Below are 19,256 nucleotides of genomic sequence, written 5' to 3' on the forward strand. Positions count from 1 at the left end.
GCTGTTCTCTTACTCTTTGGCTTCTGGGGCCTCATGGGGTCATCAAGGAAGAGGACCCTGCTTGATGTGCACCTAAGATGCAGAGAGCTATTTCTACACCATACTGGCCAGAGACAACTCAGAGGGCGGCGCTTTCATCAGTGATTCTAGAATACATTAAACAATCAAGACCCATTTAAAAATTTTTACTTTATTTTATGAGCATGGGTCTTCTGCCTGCATGTATGCTTGTGCAATACATACATGCCTGGTGCACAAGGAATTCAGAAGGTGGTTTCAGACCCCCTGGAACTGGAGTTACAGATGACTGTGAGCTGCCATGTGGCTGCTGGGAATGGATCCCAGGTCCTCTGGAGGAGCAGCCAGTGCTCTTACCTGATGAGCTGTATTCTCTAGCCCCCATTCCCCTGACCCATTTTTCTTTTTTCTTTTTAAACATTTATTTCTTTATTATTTTTACCTGCATATGTGCCTACAGGCCAGAAGAGGGCACCAGATCTTGTTTATAGATGGTTATGAGCCACCATTGTGGTTGCTGGGAATTGAACTCAGGACCTTTGTAAGAGCAGCCAGTGCTGTTCCCTAATGGGTCGTATCACTAGCCCCCATTCCCCTGACCCATTTTTTCAACCTCATTTCTGAATGTGAAAGGAGAGGTGAAGGGCTGATGTGCAGACTGGACTGTCCATTCCAGTTGCACATGCTAACCCTCCATTCAGAAGGCAAGCCCTTTAGTGCCAAAGGCTACATTTTGTACTTCCCGTGTTTCCCTGGCAGGGTATTATAAGAATAAAGTGGGCATACAACAGGCTCGTGGGAAAAGCCTGGTAGACACCGAGAAACTCACTGGGGACCATGGCCAACAGGTGACATAGGATGACCACAGCTTAAGACAAGGTGGAACAAGTCATCACTGTGTTAGGCGCTGGCCAGGGGGAGGGCATGCACAGCAGTCACCTGTGCCACAACCTCATTCTCTGCCACCACCTTCTCCCCTGCTCAGATGCCACTCACCTATAGCTATTGCCACCACAGGGTAGAATATTAGGCTAAGCATCTGACCCCCTCCATCTAGGAGGTTTCCCTAAAGAGGCTCAAAGCCCCTTGAGCTTAAGGGGCTTAATCCCGGATACCTCCCTGAAGGGGTAAAGAAGGTCCCCGCCTTGGGCCAGGGCAGGTAACCATGGCTGTACTCATACATGTGATGAGGAAGGCTAGAAATACAGAAGCAGGGGCTAAAAGCAATAAAGAACAGAGCTGAAATGAGTAATAGCCTGGCAGGCAGCACGCACAGTGGCCTCCCTGCATCCCCAGTCTCTCACTTGCAGAGGAAACTTCTGCATTTCCACAAGACTGCCAGTTTCCTCTCTGTGGTCTAATTTTAACCACCTTGTCGTTACAGTGTGTGTCAGCCACCTGACCTCACTATGACCTCTGACCTTATGCCCCAGCTACTGCTTGCACTATGGAGAATTATGTAATGGAGCCAGGACTTTCCTTTCTGGCCTGAGTCTGCTGCCACTGGACGGGAGGTAAAGGAGTGAGGAGAAAAGGAGTTTCTAATGGTCCTTGGCTCACCTGGATGGTGAAAGGGCCACAGGACTCCCAGTTCACTCTGTAGCAGAAACCTGCTCAGGAGGAGACTGTCTCATGGGTGCATGCTTGGCCAACTGGGAAGAAACACCCTTGTCATTACAGCAGGCCCTGGGTGGGTACATGGCTCAGGAAGCAGTATGATTCCTGGCCAAGAGGGAGAAAGGCCACATGTGTGGACGTGGGACTCCTGGAGATGGGGATTTCCAGGGCCCAGCAGGAGCCTGGGGTGCAGACATCCTGAGCCTGCCTGCAGCACATCCTTAGAGGATCAGTGGGAACGATCATGAAGACAGACAAGCAAAAAGGAACTCTCCACTCTGCTCCACTTTTCATTTCCACACCTTTTAGGACGAACCTGGTTTCCCTGGGAATTTTGTCTGCTATGGTCATTCAACCTTGTCCTTAAGAGCAATGACACTTCCTGTGACTGGTAAGAGTTTTGCTCTGCTGGGGTAAGTAAGTTAGAGCGAAGAGGTCCAAAAAGGATTCTACCTGTTTATATAGAGATAATTCACTCAGATTTTGTAAGAGTGTTTTCTCTTCATTGCAATCCAACTAGCAGGAAGAACAACTAAGGTCGGACACAGCATTCTTGGTTTTCTAAAGTACAGTGTGGCAGTGAGAAATGTATTCACGCTCTTTAGTGAACTGGGAAGATGATAGGCAGAATGTCTAGGGCTTGGCCAAAGATACAGGAAAACCTGTCTCCAGCCTGCTGGGCTGGTTGTAAGAGCATTCTGCTACAGGGTAGGAGGAATAAGCCTGGTGGAGAAAAAAAAAAAAATAGAGCTTTCTTGACCCTGGAGTTCTACAGGAGGCTTTTGGGAACATTCTCCAGTATAAAGGGGTTCAGGCAGCTGAGTCAGAGAGGGACAAAACAAAAGTTTAATGTGGTAAGGGACAGATCGAGATGATGAAAGCCTTTGAAACACCTGCTTTAAAAAGCAAACTCCAAGGTGATCTCTGCTCGGCAATGAAGTTTCTGTCAGGAGATTGGCTAAAGGTTAAAGGGGTTATAGGTTCTCTGCTTGAAAGGATGGAGTACGTATGGACTCTATGATATAATCCCCACAGTAACTCCTTCACAAGCATATTTTTCTGTTCTGTATCAATCTGAAAAGTAGAGAATGTAAATGGTATGCCCACTGTCTTTTGCACAAACTCTAAATTTTTCTAAGGAAAAAGTTGGGAAGGCCCGAGCTCCTTTGGGTTGGGACAATAGGGCTGGACTAAAAGTGGGTAAAGGGCTGCTAGACTAAGAATGCCTGAAAACCTTCTTAGTGTACATTCTTGGTGGCAGTCTTTGCCCTGGAAAAAGACTTTGTAGCCAACCACCAGGAACTTCAGAGTTAATAAAAAAAAAAAAAAAGTCTCACACGAATCATTCCTGCTTTGAACAGAAGAAAACCACCTGAGTTTCAGTCAGGGAAGAGCTGAAAGAAAAGCACCCTAAGAAAGCCCCATTCTATCTCCCTGAAGGCGGATGAAGTGGCTCCCCATCAGCGGCAGGAACCGAAACCCTAAGCTTCAGGGCTCCAGCTATCTATCAGGTCCACACACAGAACCAAGCAGAAAGGAAAACTGAAAGCTTGATGAAGAGGTGATATGTGTCTGTTCTGTCCCAGCTCAGTTCCTCAGAGAGAGATAATGTGAGCAGGTAATGAGGTGGGGGCAGGGGCTAAGAGGCGGGTCCTGACAAACGCACATAGACTGACATAGGAGAAGGTTGGTCTATGGTCTGGGGTATCTTAGGTGAGGAGGTGGACAAGCAAGAACGGTGAACACTGAGCAGAGGCCCACATGGAAACAGAAAAGAAGACAATGCTACTTTATGGAATGTGGGGACAGCAAAAGAAAGAAAGGCAACCAAGCATCAGGCATCATATACTCATATAAGCTGAGTTCCAAGATGCACACCTCACAGCAGCCTTGGGGAAGGGAGAAAACCTGGACCAGCCAGGAAATAGGAGGAAGGGTTGGAATGCTGACAGGTCTCTGGAGCAAACTCCTGAGGTTTGCTACTCAGTGCACAGCAACAGCCAGTGATTTTGCAACAATTCTTTCACTAAACTTTTGGTTTAGGGGAATCAGAACTTGCATCACCAGCCAGTTCTTTTTTTCTGGTCCTAAAAGTCCAGCTTGCTACTGCTCCTCTGGTTAAAGAGGAAAAAAAAATATACGGGTTTTCCCCCTGCAAACTCAAGTTTACAGGTTGTTTTTCTTGTTTCTCTAAATGGAGCCAATTATTCTCACATTTGTTGAAACCTTCAATCAAGCTTTATAGCTTGTTAATTTTACAAAATGTCCTTAGAGCAAATAAGATGCAGACAGGAAAAGTGAAGTCTTGCTGAGATTATTAGGAAACCTTAAAATAGCCTCTAAATCTACCACCAAGCCTGGTAAAATATAGGCTGCTTGGCTGGCTTCTGAGGTCAATTAGCAATGGGTTAATTATCATCTTTAATGAGCCAAGCTTACAGGACTGGCTACAAGAAACTGAATTCCCACTAACGTCTTGTCTTTTCGCAAACCAGGAACTTGTAGGTATGCAGGACTCACCCTCACTGGAGACTAAGGGCGGGGAGGGTGGGGCACACTTCTGCAGCCGCCAAGGGTGGGTCAGCTTGAGCAGGGGTCTGCCAATGAAAATTCAGACACAAGAAGTAAAGAATCCCACACAGGGAATCCTCTGGAGCTGGGAGGACAGAGGAAATGGTTTATTCACATTCCTAGGGGGAGGGGCTTCCTGGCAGGGAGCAGACTCTTAGAGGCAGGAGGGAAACTGGCCACAGGATGCACAATCACTCTGAAGACAGAGGCAGTAGTTTAGGACTAGAAGACACACACTCATGGTCTGAGTCAGAACAAGCAAGTATAAAACGGAGAAAAGGTCAGGGGTCAGAGGGCTGAGAGAAAAAGCTGCACTCGGGCTGAGTGACCAAGATGAGATGGAGAAAAACTATGACTCCTGGATCAGCTACATCTCTGATGACTCGGGGCATACAGTATCCAAGGGATCAACCGAAACAGCCTCCCTTTTCCTGATCCCTGCCCCAACAAAGCCTCATTTCTATGCAATATGTCAAGCACAGGCCACTTTTGGTTACCCCTGCTGATTCTAATATCTAGACCTAGCTCTCCCCAGATCCTCTGACTGAGCAGTGTGGACTAAGGAAGGGGTCAATGGGTCACAAGACAACGTGCTAACAGCACTGGTCAACCTACAGCAGCCACAGCATTCCATGACCTGGGTCCTGTCCCTGTTTCTTCAGAGAAGGCAGCGTAAGCCGTCAGGAATCAGCCGGCACAGACGCCTGTCCTCCACACCCTTCCTCACCACGTGTGCACGCACACACATGCACAGCAGCAATAAGCCTCCTGAAGGCTGACAGGTGAGAAATGGCAAATGGAGCTACTGACAATTCCAAAAGGTGTGGGAGCCTGACCACTGGGAAAGAGGTCTTCACTGCTACTTCCTAGCTGTGTCTCTAAAGACAAGTTCACTTCTCGAGCCTCTGTTTGCTCAAGCTGTTTCTGGGGTGTAGAAGCTATAATGCATAGCAAATATTTAGCAAGGTGTCTGGCCCAGAAGAGCTTAATAAAGTGGTTGTTACTGTTGTCTTCCTCTCTGCTTCATTCTGTTAAAAGGTGCCTAACATCACTGAGACGTTTAGAAGCCAGACTCAGGAAAGGCAGAAACAGGGCTGGAGGACAGAGCAGAATGCTCCTCGACTACTGACAATGCTGTAAGTATTCACTCAGAACTGAGGCACTAGAGCCGGGTGTGGTGGTGCACGTCTTTAATCCCAGCCCACAGGGAGGCAGAGGCAGGCAGACCGATGTGAGTTTGAGGCCAGTATGATCTACAAAGTGAGTCCAGGCCAGCCAAGGCTACACAGAGAAACCCCATCCAAAAAATAAAAAAATATAAATAGAGAGAGAGAGAGAGAGAGAGAGAGAGAGAGAGAGAGAGAGAGAAGAGAGAGAGCACACAACTGAGGTGCTAGACTCAGGCTACTGAGTAGGTCAGCTGATGGAGAAGGCCTGTCTTCTTTTTAGCAATCCTTTCTCTCTTCCAATTTGCCAAAGACCTGGACCTAAACACAGGCACACCTCTACTGGACACGACTCTGGAGGGCACTAAGAACGTCATGAAGCATGCCACTAGTGACATGAACTATCAGAAATAAAATTCCACCTTCAGCCAAAATCCTGGCGCCTCACAGTGGTGTCATGGGTAGTAGATTTGCCTTAAATAAGGCTCAGCAAGATCCTTGCCCCAGGTATCCTGACAGAAAAGTAATGATGAGAAAACACCGTGGAATTTTCAACCCACCTGAATTTCCTAATCTCTTCAGCTTTGGAGCCTTGCTCTTCATGAACTGTTTCCCCAGGGAAAGAAACTGTTCTCTCCTCTCAGAGCTCTGAGCTCTGCTGTCCCAGCAAGGTGCATTCTCATCAGCTAGGGCACCGCAGACGGCAGGCTATAGGCAGCAGTAGCTTGGGCTGTCGTCCAATCCTGCTTCCCCTGCAGAGTGCTCCAGAGCAACCACCCACATTGGCAGGGGTTGCAGCGGAAACTGGCACTGCCAACACAAGCCTTTCAGGTCTGGCTGGCTTTAGCTGGCCTGAAACCTGGAACACAGGCGCTGGGACCTCACTTACTGAACCAGCAGGGGAGGCTGCAAGCTCAGCCCCTGGGGAGGAAAGTTTCATCTGTCTTACTCTGTTTCTACACGAACGGTGAGTTCTGGCAAGAATCACAGCATCTCACCATCTAGCTGAGTGGTTCTCAACCTATGGGTTGTGATCCCTTTGGGAGCTGAAGGACCCTTTCATGGGGGTTGCCTAAGACCATCTGCATATCAGATGTTTACATTATGATTCCTAACAGTAGCAACAAACTAATTTTATGTCTGGGGTCACCATAATATGAGGAGCTGTAAGCTGTATTAGAGTTGCAGCATCAGGAAGGTTGACAGTCACTGATCTAGTCGCTCTGAGACACAGTCTTATTTGCCTTCCAGATGGCCAGGTGCAGGAGCCCACCCTTTAGGTTTGTGTTCAGGCTCCTTCACCAAACCTGTTCCTAATTTTATTTCTTCTGTGTCGGGAGAGAGTATCCTCTTTGAGTCATTTGCAGCATTTGACAACACAGGCAACATTCAGTCATCAAGTATTTATTAAGTGCCTACTGTATGTACAAGTATCACTGCAAGGTCCCTGTTCCAGTGGGTAAGGGTCACATTCATACTAGGCAGAACAAGAGACTCAATTATTCCTGCATTCTGGTAGGCAGAATTCTTATTCCTCTTTCCTCAAAGAAGGATATATGCCTTACAGATACAGAGACCTAATACATTGCTGCTTTTTTGCCTTTCAGGCTGACGGGTCATGAAAAAGCCAGGACAGAGACCTCCCTTAGGCCCAGCCTTGCTACAGAATGAATTCTAACCTCTCAGTGCTTCCCTATTCTGGGCAACTGTGACTTCCACATAGGTCACCACTGCTTACTTCTATTAGTTCTTAACCCTCCACTCCAGGCTCCAGGCAATGCCTCTCCCCCGCCATTTGCTCCTTCTGTGACTTGGCAAATCTTACAGATGATTCTCCAGGCTAGAATGACATACAGTCACTTCATTCCTTCAAGTCTGATAAAACTAACTTCCTTCCTTTCTCCACCCCTCCCTCTGAGATACTTTTACTATGTGACATAATTTGATCTTGTAGTCATGATCCTCCTGGCTCAGTCTCTGAAATAACTGCTTGATTTTAAAGTCTTTCTTCACAAGAAGCCAACTGGCCTTTATTTACCCTGTCCTGCTACTACCCATAAATCTTTCCTAAAGACTTATATCTCATGATAAGAGATATGCTAGACATCCTGAGCACCTAAGATAGAGCAAGGTCAACAACAATCCTTGATTTCACAGGACTTTCGGTCTAGCAAGGAGTCGCACAGAAACCTAATAGTTATGTGCTGTCCTTTCAGTGCCTACAGGCTACTACTGGTTGCTTCACTTTTCTGGTACTATTTACAGTACTTTTTTGTTTGTTTGTTTTTTGAGACAAAGTTTCTCTGTGTAGCTCTGGCTGTCCTGTTAAGTTGTAGATCAGGCCGGCTTCAAATTCAGAGAGATCTTCCTGCCTCTACCTCCTGAGTGCTGAGATTAAAGGCGTGCACACATGCGCAGCTCTAAGTAAGTTTTATTAACTAAATAAACAGGCTTTTAACAATTCTCTGCCGAACGTGGTGCATGGCTTTAGTCCCAGCACTTGGAAGGCAAAGGCAGGAAGATCTCTATGAGGTCTGTTACTACCTCGAATCTACAAGAGGGCTCACTTCCATAAACAGCATGATAGTATATACTTGAAATACCAGCACCTGAGAGGCAGAGGCAGGCAGTTAGAGCTTGTCTCCCTACCAAAGGAAGAAGGGCTCATTTTCTAGAAGGAGATCATCCCATTTCTGTAAATGTCTATCTCTTGTAAACCCGAATCTGCCTCCTAATATGTCTAATTGTTTTCTCTGGGGGCCCATATAAATGATAACTTATGCCAGACTGGCCTACCATTATTTGAGAGCTGTTATATTATGCCTTCTCTAGTAAACAACCCCACTTCCTATCCACTTTTCATTTCAGCCATCTCCTCAGCATCCTGCTGACTTCACTAATGTCACAAAGTCTTTCACTAAATTTAACTTAGAGCCCTATACTAATGCTAATTCTTTGACAAAGTAAATTGTTCTTTTTTGTAAGACACTATCTGATGAAAAGTGATCTCTATTTTTTGCCTGTTTTAGCCACAAATATAAATGTAGTGTGGAGCATGGTGGTGCTTGCCTATAAATCCCAGAGGTGCAGGAAGGAGGATCAGTTTAGGGCCACCCTCAGCTACATAATGAGCTTAAAGGCAGCCTGAGACACATGAGACTTTCATTCCATTCTCACCTGACAAAGTTCTTAAGCCACTGGTTCTCACCTTCCTAACGCTGTGCCCCTTTAACACAGTTCCTCAGGCTGCGGTGACCCCAACCACAAAATTATTTCATTGCTCCTTTATAACTACAATTTTGCTACTGTTATGAAGTGCAATGTAAATACCTGATATATGACCCTATGGAGGTTGTGACCCACATGTTGGGAGCCACTGCTAAGGCAAGCTGAGATTCTTCTGCTCCAGGTTTGTGTGTGATCGTATTCATAGCAGCAGATCAACAGAGAAATACATGCCTTGCTCTGTTATGTAATACACTCTGGAAGGCAGAATATAAGCCAAAAGAATACAAATGTATATTTTTATTCACATGGCTTAAATCAGTATTTCATGATTAATGGTGTTAGTTAATTATGCCTATTTATTAAATAATTGTAACATACATTGGCCTGACAGTAGAAGATTGATGTGTTGCAGAGTATTTGAATATTCACTGGTATTTTTTAAGGTATCAAGTGAACTCACTTCTTAAAAGTTTCAGGTGATGGTTTATAAAGTTGATAGTGGTAACAATAAAGAATGAGGTGAATGCTTTAAAAAAAAAAAGACTAAAGTGTGGACTGGAGAGATGGCTCCATGATTAAGAGCACTTGCTGTTCTTACGTGGGTTCAATGCCTAGCACTCACATGGTACTTTACAACTATCTGTAACTACAGTTCTAGGGGATCTAATTCTGATCAATTTCCCCAGGCACACAAGTGGTGTACATAAATACACCCAAGTAAATTCATACACACAAAATAAATCTAAAAAAAGAAGAAAAAAAGAAAAGAGTAAACTGGGTAAACATCACATATGACCACAGAGAGCACAGTATAGTCCTTGTTCTGAGCCTGATAACTGAGTTCTATTTTGTGTGTGTATGTGTGTATGTGTATGCACATGAGAGGAGGTCAGAGGTGAACTTGCAGAAGTCAGTTCTCTCCTTCAATCATGTGGCTCCTAGAGATCAAACTCAAGTTGTCAGCCTTGGTGGTGGCTGCCTTTACTTGGTGACAAAATTTTTTTTTGTTTGTTTTGTTTTGTTTTTCGAGACAGGGCTTCTCTTTATAGTCCTGGCTATCCTGGAACTCACTCTGTGGACCAGGTTGACCTCAAACTCACCTAAAGATCCACCTCCCTTTGTGTCTCTGAGTGCTGGGATTAAAGATGCTGTCCTTGAACTCACAGAGATCCCCCCTGCCTCTGCCTCCCTGAGTACTGGCATTACAGGGACCTGGCTGATGACAAGTATTTTGAGACAAGGTCTTGCTGTGAAACCCAGGCCTCAAATTCTCTATTCTTCCGCCTCAGCTAGCCCAGTTCTAGGATAACAAGGGTGTGTACCACTGCAGCTAGCTTTAGTTCTCTCAGCAGACCAAATGGTGTTACTTTTGTTCTTTAAAATTCTGTTTTTAAACTTTTTTGTCGTTGGTTTTCTCTGTGTAGACCTGGCTGTACTGGTACTCACTTTGTAGACCAGGCTGGCCTCGAACTCAGAGATCTGCCTGCCTCAGCCTCCCAAGAAATGGGATTAACGGCGGGCGCTGCTGCAGCCACAGCCACTACCACCTGGCTGTTTTAAAACATTTTAAAAGCAAGAACTAAGAACATACTAAGAATTCACAGAGATCTAACTTCTGAGTGCTGCGATGAGAAATTCATGCCACCACATCTGGCCCCTTTAAAATTATTTTCTGATTTTAGGACAGTGTCGTGTTGAAATGACCAAGGTGACCTGAACCTGCTCTCTAGCTCAAGGCCCTAAACTTGCAATCTTCCTGCCTCACCTTGAACAGCTGGGGCAACAGGCACGCACAGCACACCTGGCCTACTTGCGCCGTACACTCCACTGCAGCTGAGCACCATCTGAGAAGGTGCTCTCTCAGGTTCATACGGCCATAAACCTGGCCAGTCTGCAGATACTCTCAGGGTTTTTTCTCCCATCATGACCGCCGTGATTATTTTCTCCTAAGATTCTTGAGGATGTGTGTGTGTGTGTGTGTGTGTGTAAAGTAAAACCCACCTGTAGAATCTAACACAGCCCGTGGGTGCTTTGGCAATATGGATAACTGCTCGTGGCAGGCAGGTGGCAGCCTGAGGATAATTCTAGAAGGCATAAAGGATAAGGCGCCACACTGAGCACACACACCCTAAAGTTGTGAAATACAGAGCCCCGGGCTGACTCAGCAGCTCCTTTGCTAGGATGCTGCCTGTGGGGACGGTGCAGACTTGCTGAGTGACAGGCCCTCTCTACCAGACAGCCTACAGAGGTTCTAAGGTCTAAGAGTCCTCAAGAAGCAGAGCTCTCTGGGCGTGTCTTACCTTGTCTAACTGGACGCTGCTGCTCCAGGGCAAGACACGATGCACAATGCATTGAGACCAAAGGTGAGACTGAGACTTAATGCTCTCCAGAGCACTTATGACATGCTTGTTTTTCCTTTTCCCTTTTGGTACTGGGATTGAGATTAAATTCATGGCCACACACATGCTGAGCATACGCCCTGCTCCTATGCTACACTCCAAATATTCAATGTCATGCTTTGAAAACAAATCCAACCAACCAACCAAAGCCCATTGTTATTTGGTGAGACTCCACGACACATTTAAAAATATGGATAGAGATCAAGGCTGAGGTAGTAAGCCATTTTAAATGGGGTCAGTATTACTGATTCTAGTCTGACTTGTAATTGGAAAGAAGACACTGTTAACAAACGCCTGTCAGCAGTTTGGGATAAGGAATAAACAAGGTAGCCAGGTGCTGGGCTCAGTGCTTAGGAGGCAGAGGCAGGCACTATGCACCTCCCTACCCTCTCTACCTTCATTTCTGAAACACAAAATGCACAGAATTGGCAAGACTGGTTGAGAATTACTGTTTTTATTTTTATTTTTCCCTGAGACAAGGTTTCTCTGTGTATCCTTGTAGCCTTGGCTGTCCTGGACTCTTTGTGAACCAGGCTAGCCTTGAACTCACAGCCTTCCTGAGTGCTGGGATGACAGGCCTGCGCCACCATGCCCAGCTGAGAATTACTGTTTTAAAGGCTAGAAGGTTAGCAAAGCATGCTGGCTCACTCCTGTAATCCCAGATCTTGGAAAGCTGAGGCAGGAGGATCACTGTGGATCTGAGGCAAACCTGGACTACATAGAGAGACCTTGCCTCAGAACCAAACCAACAACAAAATGATTAAACAAGGAAATAGAGGGTGGAAGATTATGTGAAAATAGTCACAATTTTATTCTATTTTTCAAAACAAAATTCTATTTTAGCTAAGGTGTATATAATCTTATATTAGTTTCTTTCTTTCTTTTTTTTTTTTTGTGGTATAGAAATAGAACCTAGACTTCAATTGTGCTGGGCAAATACTCTGCCACAGGACTACATGCCTAGCTCACACCTTTACTTTTCAATCTATTCTTTTTGTGGTCAGGGTGTGTGTGTGTGTGTGTGTGTGTGTGTATGCATGTGTTACACTGTACATGTAGAGATCAGAGGACAATTTTCAGAAGTCAGTTCTCTCCTTTCAGGTGGGATGTGGGAATTGAACTAGTCATCAGGTTTTTGTGACAAGGGTTTTGTGATAAGGCTGGGCACCTGTACTGAATGCTGTACAGTATTTTTCTTTTTTTTTTTTTTTTTAAAGAGCTAGTCTCATTACGCTGCCCAGGCTGGCCTACAGTTTCCGGTGTTGGCCTCCTAAGTAGGTGGGATAATGGGCTCATACTTTGCATTTTTATTTTCTTTTTAAAAGTGATTTTTTTTGTTTGTTTGTTTTTTTGAGACAGGGTTTCTCTGTGTAGCCTTGGTTGTCCTGGACTCACTTTGTAGACCTGGCTGGCCTCAAACTCAGAGATCCACCTGCCTCTGCCTCCCTAAGTGCTGGGATTAAAGGTGTGTATCACCACAACCAGCCTAAAAGTGATTTTTATTTATTATTTCTACAGGTTTCTGCCTTCATGTGTGCCAGTAGGCCAGAAAAGGGCACCAGATCTCACTACAGATGGTTGTGAGCTACCATGTGGGTGCTGGGAATTAAACTCAGGACCTCTGGAAGAGCAACCAGTGCTCTTAACCTCTGAGCCATCTCTCCAGTCCCTGATTTCTAATATATTTTTTAAAATTTCATTTTGTTGTTTAGTCTGTGTGAGGGTATCGGACTGGAATTACAGAGCTGCCACATGGGTGCTGGGAACTGAACCTGGGTCCTCTGGAAGAGCAGCTGCTGCTATCGCTCCAGGTCCCCATACTTTGTATTTTTCATGGCATTTTTATGATCCATGAAATAGCCACTACTACGTCCAGATAACAGATATACAAGAGACTAAAATCCAGCTAAAAAGCTAAGATCTGATTTTGGGCAGACAGACTGATTTTGTAGTTCAAGGCCCCTGACACCTCATGCAGCTGTCGTGCTGGGAGAGTGCTGCTGGGCCTCCCAGGACACAGTAACAAAATGCTGTGTGCTCCACTCACCCTTAGCAGCTGTGGCTAGCACTCTGTGAATGCGAACTGGGCCGAATGATTAACAAGCAGATTCCCTCAATCTCCATGACAACTTCACCAAGTAGGTTCCTCATTCTGTCAGTGATGCGGAGGAAGACATGAAGGCACAGAAGAGAAGTTCTTCCTAAGGGTGCTTCAGCTCGCAATGAGTGTGAGCCCGCTCCTGAAGCTCTGCTCTCACAGCTTCAAGGGTTTACAGTGTCTGTGCGAGGCAGAGCCCTCACAATTTCCACAAGGGACAAGATCTGGTTCAGTATGGAAATTCACAGGAATGGAAGGGACAGCCTATTGCTGCTGACTGTTGCTCTCTGTGGTCCTTTCATTTGTTGAAATGAGGTCTAGTTATGCAGGCCCCAAATGGGGCCCCAGGCTCTAAATGCTGAGATTATAGGTGTGTACAACCACCCCATAGCTATTATTGCCGGTTCCTTCCTCTCCTTCCTTCCTTCCTTCCTTCCTTCCTTCCTTCCTTCCTTCCTTCCTTCCTTCCTTCCTTCCCATGTAGTATGGATATGTGTATGTATGTATCCTTTGGCCATCAACTCCTCACACCTCCCAGCCCCCAGCCTCTGATGACCATAACCACTATTGTGTGCTTTACTCCTCTGAGTTCTATCTTTTGTTGTTGTTTTAAGGGTGCCAAGCGTTGAATCTATTGCCTTGTACCTGCTAGGCAAGTGCTCTGCCACTAAGCCACATCCCTAGCCCATGTCTACTGTTTTATATTCCACATATACGTGAGACTATATGGAATCTGTCTCTCTGCGCCTGACTTATGTCATGTAGAGTGCTTGCCCACGCAGGTCCACCACGTTACAGTAAGTGAAAGCACTTTTTTCCGTTTAAAGGCGGAAGGATATTCTGCTGTGTATTCACCCCCCCCTTTCCTTTTGTGTGGCATGTGCCCCCACGCACTTGCTTGTGGGACTCTCTTCCCTCTTGTGTACATTTTCCTTATCCATCCACTGATGGACACTTAAGTTGATTCCATAACTTGGTAACTGTGAATAATGCTGTACTGAACATGAGAGGGAAGGGGAGGGCAGTTAAATACACAGGAACAGGATTGCCAAATTGCTTTTCATTCTTCAAAGTCCCTATGATTCTGAACCTCACAAAAGAGAAAAGGAAAGACAGTTTGCTACTGAGTTGATGCTGGTGAACTCAGCTATTAGGGTGCAGTGCCAAGAGCTGGGGTTGGCCCGCTGGAAGAATTAAAGGCTCACAATTTGAACTGATAGCAATGATTCTGGTAGAGAAAGATGGTTCCGATTCTTCTTATATGATACGCCACTCAAAGAGAATGTGAAGGGTTTGAGGGCAGCATTAGCATAAAGGTCTTCTCTGGCCAGAGCACAGGAAGAAATCAGCTCCAGAATGGAAAATTCCTATTGCTGACAGTTGGCTTTCTGTGAGGCTTGGAAAGACTTATCCTGATGTTTTAATCACCTGTTTAGTGTTCTGGAGCCTCTTGTCAGTGGCCTCACTGAGCTTGCTCCAGCAGGCAGAAGGGAGCTCCTGGCTCATACACTATACACTTGGGTGAGCGGTTTCTTTCCCATGGCTGTCTCCAATATGGACATAGTAAGCCACATGGAAATTGTAAGCCAAAGAGCCCTACAGGAGATTGGGCAGCCTTTTAGGCTACCTTCTCATCAGATCTGATGTTAGGTGGGACCCTTTAGGAAAAGCAAAGATGCAAAGAGGTAAGGCAATCTCTGACAAACAGTTCACACCTCTGTGTATGCCAGCAGGACACCTCTGGCATGAGAGGAAGCAGGTTTGCCCTCAAGGACCATCATGAAGCTCTGAAACCCTAGGAAACCCAGTGCGAAGCTTTTCCACTGTGGAGGTTGAAGGTAGGGGCTAAGTACAGCCAGCCAGCACTTTACTTCACGGCCCTGCACTTTTCACTGGCCAGTTTCTGGGATTCTGTACTACCCCATTTGATGGGAAGCTGGGGCCGTGGTGAAAAGGCGAGTGCGGCAGCTAAGCAGCGCAGTATTTTATCTGTTTGTCACAGTGATCCCGTGAGACCAAAAGAGGAAGCTGAATGGCAGAGAAAATGAGCATCTGATAATCAGCGATGAAGCTGGTTTGGACTCAGACTTGTCTTACTCTCAAGTCTGTGTTCAGTCCTGCCACTATGTGGTCTCTCAGGAGAGTGTACTCCAGCCAAGGGCAATATGGCGCTCATGGAAAGAAAGAACTGCTTCAAGCCATTGCTTAATGGCACATTCCCTAGTTCAGTGAATGCCCCAAAGCACCCAGGACAGTTTTTGAACAGGTTTTGATGAATCCAAACTGAACATGCAAGAATAGAAAGTAAATAAAGATTAAAAACTTCTCAGGGTTCCTGGCCTGAAAGAAGTTTTGTTTTTCAGGTTCCTTTTGTTTTCCTAGACACAGTACGGAAAGACTTCGCGCACCAGGCAGTGAGCTGTAAGGATCTGAGAAACTAGTCCTGTACGCTTAGCTAAGGCCTACACAGGTCCTCTCACTACACCCCAGATCACGCACGGCACACACTTTGTCCCCTGCTGTATCATGCTAGAGTTCAAAAAGATCAGTTGCCAGCATGCCCTTTACTGGAGTAAGGGAGGGAAGAGAGAAGGAGAGGGCTGGAGGGAGAGAGCAGGCCCTTCAGGGGAACTCTGTTAACCAAGAAAGCATGACTACAGCAGTAAATAGCACACACTGCGCTCTTCTTTGGAGACTTCAGAGGAATCTACTTACAAAGGCTGTAGGTCCAAAGACTGGGAAGAAAAATAAGATAGAGACACTCTGGAGGTCTCAAGTCCCACAGGAAAAACTAACTCAATGAGGACAAAATTAACTGGACCCATGTGACTGTAACAGAAGGAAGGAGAGTGGGGACATAGAAAGGGTAAACTTGTACAGATGGCTCCATGTCAGAGGCAGCACTCAGATGATGACAGGGAAGACAGAACGCCTCCATGGCCTTGCTGACAGGAAGGAAAGAGTGAAATTCTGGGTCTTGTCTCTCCACAGGATTTCCAACAGGGATCCAGCCCCCGCTCCTAGAACGTGCTGACACTGGGGAATACTGCCCTTTAGGTCAGACAAGGCAGGGATCTAGACCTCTTAGGAGTTCACGAAGAAGTTCAGGCAGGACTCAAGCCACGGTCCAAACAAACAGGACTGCCATTTCCTGTTGGGTTTCTATGCCATAAAAAGTGGGGTCATTGCCAGCTATTAAGAGCTTTCATTATCTTCTATGGAAAACGAAGTGTGCAGTGTAGCCGAGCCAGGTTGACTTGTCATTCTAAGTGAGAAGTAGTTGCTAGCTGCTAGAGGCTTACGGTGCTGAGGAGGCTCCCTTTCCCTGTTCACCCCTGCGAGCCCTTCTGCTCTGTCTGTGGACCTCTAGGGAAATGATGACAAACTCACCCTGAGGCAGCACAGAAAGAGCAGCCTCAAACTCTGGACCCCACTTCATTGTGCTGTGTTCTTGAACAGCTCTGACGGAACAAGCCATCTGTGAGGGTTATTTAACTTGGAGCTGGAAGAGGGTGAGGATGTGGAAAAAAATAAGCCAAGCAGCCAAAGGATGGGGCCAGAGAGAGAAGGCAGGTGGCATGTCCGTGGGACTGTGTGCCAGGGCTGAGTGGGGTGGGACTGCAGAAGGAATGGCGTGGAAAGGAGGCCAGCAAGAGAAAGGCTGTAACGCCCATAACATGCTTTCATTTCCAAAGTGAAGCTGTGTTCTTGCAAGGGCTGCAGGCCCTGGCTCGGCAAGTTTCCATTTCTAGGAAAATCCCCGTGTGCTGTGCCTGTGAGCACACCTGCTCTGCCTTCTGAAAATCACCTAAGCCTAGCTCACTTTTGTGCTAGGCCTGACTGTTAGTCTACAAAGTGAATCCAACAGGTTTTTGACAACCAAAGACTCAAGGCAACGGCAACAGGTAAAAGGGGAGATAATGAAAATGGAACCTGGAAAGGTTATTTGCATGAATTACAGAAAGCAACAGCTAAAATTTCATGGTAACCATTGGGTGCATTGCCACATGCCTGTAATCACAGCACTGGCGAGGTAGAGGCAGGTGGATCTCTGTGAATTCGAGGTCAGCCTGATCGAGGCCAGGACAGCCAGGACTACACAGAGAAACCCTGTCTCGAAAACAAATAAATAAACAAAAATTTCATGGTGACCTGGGAGGATACGTGGGCCCTGCTGTGTGACAGGATTGTAACAGCCCTTTGAGGGGAGAGTGCTACTAAGGGAACACCAAAGGTCTGTTACAATCCTGACAGAGATCCTCCCTCACATTGAAAACACATACTGAGAAAGGCTTGTGTTTAAAAAATCTATATATCTCCACCTATTTTCTCATTTAATCCTTAATAATGACTAACCACTGTCACCTTCATCTTTTCTTTGAGGTAGGGTCTCATGTAGCCAGGCTGGCCTGGAATTTGAAATGTAGCCAAGGATGACCTTGAACAAACAAACTTGTATCAGTTGTTTAATTGGGTTCTTGGTGAGAAACTCAGAACACCCAACTTCTGAGGATACCTCATGATTTTAGAGCAAAAGCAGGAATATGCAGCTCCAGAGCTGAGGAGCAGCTTTGGCCTTGGATAGAATTCAAGCTTCTGGGCACTGGGCTCCCTCAGCATTGTCTTTTTCAAGTAAGCACCAGTGAAGGGTTTTTACTAGTTTCTGGTGTCTTCTACACAGAGGAACTCTGTTGCGGGACAAACAGCAAGCCACTGCCCATTGGTGATGGGAAGCCCATTTGGTGATGCTTGGTGAGGACACTCAGCAGGCTGACACTGAGATCAACCTAAGGCCCATTTCTGTGTTTTTATTCAATCTGTGCTAGTCGGCAGGCTGAGAGCAGGCTCTGATATGGCAACCCTCTGCAAATGGTGCTTGCTCAATTTTAGAAGCAAACACTAGAAGGTCATTTCTAAACCATTTTGAAGTACAGGTTTGATGCTACATACTGATAGGACAGAAAGAGTTAAAACTACCAGTCTGATAGGGATATCTAACACAGCCTCAGTTTTTAAAATCAACAAGACAGAACCAGCACTGCCATGGAGGCTGAAGCCATGGTTTCTCACTAACACAGCAGTGTAGACAGCCAGAGTAAACGCTTCTTCACAATTTGGTGGCACCCCAGCCCCAGTCAGTGGGCCTACTGAAGCTGCACAGTAATGTATAGCTGCAAAACACCCTATATCACAGAAATGTACAACATAAAAAGCAGAATCTCAAAAACAGAATCTTAGTCACCTCAGGTTTCTAGACGTTTTGTTCCATAGCCTTGTGGCCAATTTCTGGTGTCTACTTTAGAAGTATTTATGTATATATGTTGCCATCTGTGATGAACTATGAGCTTTCTTTTTCACCTCCATGAATGCATTTATATAAATGCCATATATTTATACGTACATACCCACATTTAACAGCACATCGCAGAGATTATCAACATCATGTGTGAAGTACACTTTCCACTAAATGCTCCAGATCATCACCAATGAGGCTCTGGAGCACATCCAGAAATATCTACCATGTTTATTGCAACAGAGGAGCCCAGTAACAGCAGCGAAGAAAGCAGAGAGGAGAAAGATGTGCTCAAGTTCAACAGGCTGGGAGTGTTCAGCTGCAAGACTTCTCAGCCAGAAAGGACCAAAGGCTGGGCGGAAGGGATTGCATTTACACGTCAGAAAAGCATGTAACAAGTGTGTATGTGCTCTAGCCTGCCCAATGCCTAGAAACTCCCATACCAACGCAACCAACATCTGGATGTCTTCAACTATCTCACGAACAGTGCAACTTTTTTTTTTTCCCTGTGCAGATGAAATTTTTACTTTGTGTAAGTCAGGTGTCTGTGCACCTGAAGGCTGATGGGCCACCGTTAGTGCCTGTCTCCTCAAAGAACATGGTTTTTACAACATGGGAAGTAGGGATGTGGTGGCATACACCTTTAATCCCAGTACTAGTGAGACAGAGGAAGGCAGATCTCTGAGTTTGAGACCAGCCTGTACTACAGAGCGAGTCCAGGACAGCCAGGCCTACCCACAGAGAAACCCTGTTACCAAAAAAAAAAAAAAAAAAAAAAAAAAAAAAAGAAAAGTAAGATATTTGAGATGTTTCAAGCCAATCTCATAGTCAGAGAGTTTGGAACGAGAGTGGGGCCAGGTATAACT

General features: G+C 45.9%; 1 protein-coding gene and 1 long non-coding RNA gene across 5 annotated transcripts in view; one reads left to right on the forward strand and one right to left on the reverse strand.

Annotated features, from left to right (window-relative positions):
- The window catches only part of Smg6 (SMG6 nonsense mediated mRNA decay factor), a 219,480-nt gene that overhangs the window by 26,084 nt on the left and 174,140 nt on the right, over positions 1-19,256 (reverse strand). The gene's annotated exons all lie outside the window — the stretch shown is intronic.
- Positions 1,874-19,131, forward strand: LOC132655210 (uncharacterized). Its single transcript, XR_009592919.1, has 4 exons — positions 1,874-2,026; positions 4,869-4,988; positions 5,245-5,342; positions 18,516-19,131. It is a non-coding gene; the product is annotated as an uncharacterized LOC132655210 (long non-coding RNA).

The sequence above is a fragment of the Meriones unguiculatus genome, chromosome 7, assembly GCF_030254825.1.
Source record: "Meriones unguiculatus strain TT.TT164.6M chromosome 7, Bangor_MerUng_6.1, whole genome shotgun sequence".
Taxonomy (NCBI): domain Eukaryota; kingdom Metazoa; phylum Chordata; class Mammalia; order Rodentia; family Muridae; genus Meriones; species Meriones unguiculatus.